The 2789-nt window shown below is 38.8% G+C and overlaps 1 pseudogene; it reads right to left on the bottom strand.

The window, feature by feature from the left end:
• Window positions 1-256: 256 nt before the first annotated feature.
• On the bottom strand, window positions 257-1193 carry LOC110542001 (olfactory receptor 4C6-like; annotated as a pseudogene).
• Between the last annotated feature and the right edge of the window lie 1596 nt (window positions 1194-2789).

The raw sequence follows: 2789 nt of genomic DNA, 5'->3' as shown, positions 1-2789 counted from the left end.
CAGGGGTGAGTGATCTGAGAGCAGTCAACTGAGTTCACGATAGAGGCAGCTCCTGGTCCCCTTTCTCAGAGACTGACATGCCAAAATGTCCCATCTGAGCAGGGGATCTAGGTCCTCTCCATGCATGGTCCTCCATTGATTCATCAGTCTCTGCACTGCAGGACCCCCTCGGCTATCTTAGTTTTGTTGGTCTCCTGGGTTTTTTTTGTTGTTGTTGGTGGTGGTGGTTTTGTTTTTTAAAATATTTTTCTGTGTTTTAACCGTTCGTAGCACTCCTGGTCCCCTGTTTCATGCACGTGTTCTTTATAACATTTTTTTACCTCTGTGTTTCTCAATGTGTAGATCAAGGGATTTAACATTGGTTCCACAACAGTAAAAGACACAGAAATTGCTTTATCTATTGGAAATGTCACCGCAGGCCTCATATATAAGAAAATACATGGCACAAAAAAACAACACAACCACTGTGAAATGTGAACTACATGTAGAGAGGGCTTTGCATCTCCCTTCAGAGCTATAAGACTTGATGGAACAGAGGATGACCATATAGGAAGCAACGAGAATAAGGAAAATGGACACGCACATCACCCCACTGTTGAGAATGACTAAGAGATCCAAGATATGTGTATCCATGCAGGCCAGTTTCAGCAACGGAAACAAGTCACACATAAAGTGGTCAATGATATTTGGATCACAGAATGGTATTTGATACATAAAGAGAAGCTGAATGGTTGCATGCATGGATCCCCCCATGCAAGTCCCTCCTACCATCAAGCAGCACACCTTAGGACTCATGATGGTCATGTAGTGCAGGGGCTTACAGATGGCCACATGGCGGTCAAAGGCCATCACGATGAGAAGGATGATGCCCACACCACCGAAGAAATGCTCTGCAAATAGCTGTGTCATGCAACCTTCAAATGAGACAATAGTTTTCTCAGAAAGGGAGTCCATAATCAACTTTGAAGCAATGACAGAAGAGTAAGTGACATCCATGAGTGACAAAGATAAAAGGAAGAAGTACATGGGTAACCTCGGAGTTGGGCTTCTGGTTAGAGTTACCATAATGAGGAGATTTCCAAACACTGTGGCTATGTACATAATTAGAAACAAAGCAGATAATATTTGCTTCAACTCTGGATTTTTTGTAACCCCCAAAAGAATAAATTGATCACATTGTTTTGATTCACCATTTTTGTGAGTGACAGAACATATAAAATTCTGAACTGGAGAATCTGCAAAAGGAATATTACTTTTAATGAGTTATCACGTGTTGTTGAGTAAATTTTTTTCTTTGCTCATACCTTCTTGACACATATTTTCTCCATCTATTTATACAAAAGCCAACAGCTAGCAGTGAAAGTTTGATGATAATTTCAGTCATATCAAATTCACAGCAGTTTTTTTTTCTTTTATTAATACAACTATTGCTTTATGTCCTAGTACTTGATTCTTGTACGTTTTGGAAATTCTTCATTATTAAGTAGACACATATTCTTAGGACTATTACATCATTAAATTATGAGAAAACCTTGACCATTGAAGTATATCAGCAAACAGGTGTTTTATAACTGGTTTAGCATACTATTGGTTTGATCTTTTGACATTCTAACTTTAATACCTCTTGGTTCCTGTATCATTTATTTTTCACATAAAAAAACACATACCTATAAGACCTCTGAACATGTCAAAGGGTCTGCTTTCTGAACACCTGAAGATTTTTAAGTGAAGCTTAAAATTCTATATGCACTTGGAAAATGTATAAGTCCGCATCTACTCATGTATTATTAAACATTTACAGTGTTCTCGTTGAAGAGCTTTGAGTAAAAACAAACACTCAGGACTCTCCACTTATCAAAGACAACATTCTTTTCATCCAAACATTTACCTTATAAAACTGGACTACTAATATCATTACATATTTCCAGTAATTGGTGGGTCTCTACTTTGTCTCATCAATTGAATTTCTCACAATGTTGTTGTTGGTTGTTTTTTGTTTGTTTGTTTATTTCTTTGTATTTTAGATGTTAGAAAACGAGGATTAAAAAGTTGGCAAGACAAGAGACAGGACAGGAACTTTCTGCAAGGGACCTCTGAAAGACCAGGGTATTGAAGGAGATATTGAGACTCAGCCAAACTATAGGCAGAGTGCTGGAAACCTCATAGAAGAAGAGGGAGATATAATGTACTTGAGGGGACAGAAACTCCGCAAGGAGACCAACAGAGCCAAAAATCCTAGGGCAAGGAGATCTTGCAGAGACTAATACTCCAACCAATGACCATGCATGGACAAGACACCCTGTTTAGAGCAAGCCCATAGGCTGCTCAGTTTCCAAGTGCATTCCCTAGTAAGGGGTACAGAGGCTGTCTCTGACATGAATTTAGTGGTTGGCTCTTTGATCACCTCTCCCTAGGAGATGTAGCCTTACCAGGCCACAGAGGAAGATGATGCAGCCAGTCCTTATGAGACCTAATAGACTAGGGTCAGATAGAAGGGGATGAGGTCCTCCCCTATCAAGGAACTAGGGAATGGGAGAAGGGGAGAAGGAAGAGGGTGGGTGAGACTGGGAGGAGATGAGGGAGGGGGCTACAGCTGGGACACAAAATTAATTGTAATAAATAAATAAATAAATAAATGTGGCAAGAGATGACACAGAATTCTTATAGTAAATATTGAAGTCAAATCTGAATTTAGCATTTTTGCTTCTAAAACTAAAAGCAATTATAGTCTATATTTTTCTCCTAGGTTACTATCTAGAGTTTGATATGAATAATATTAATTAAATAAT

This window comes from Meriones unguiculatus, chromosome 18 (assembly GCF_030254825.1).
Source record: "Meriones unguiculatus strain TT.TT164.6M chromosome 18, Bangor_MerUng_6.1, whole genome shotgun sequence".
NCBI classification, from domain to species: domain Eukaryota; kingdom Metazoa; phylum Chordata; class Mammalia; order Rodentia; family Muridae; genus Meriones; species Meriones unguiculatus.
Note: the sequence above shows the minus strand (reverse complement) of the source record. Positions and strands in the feature narration are given on the sequence as shown.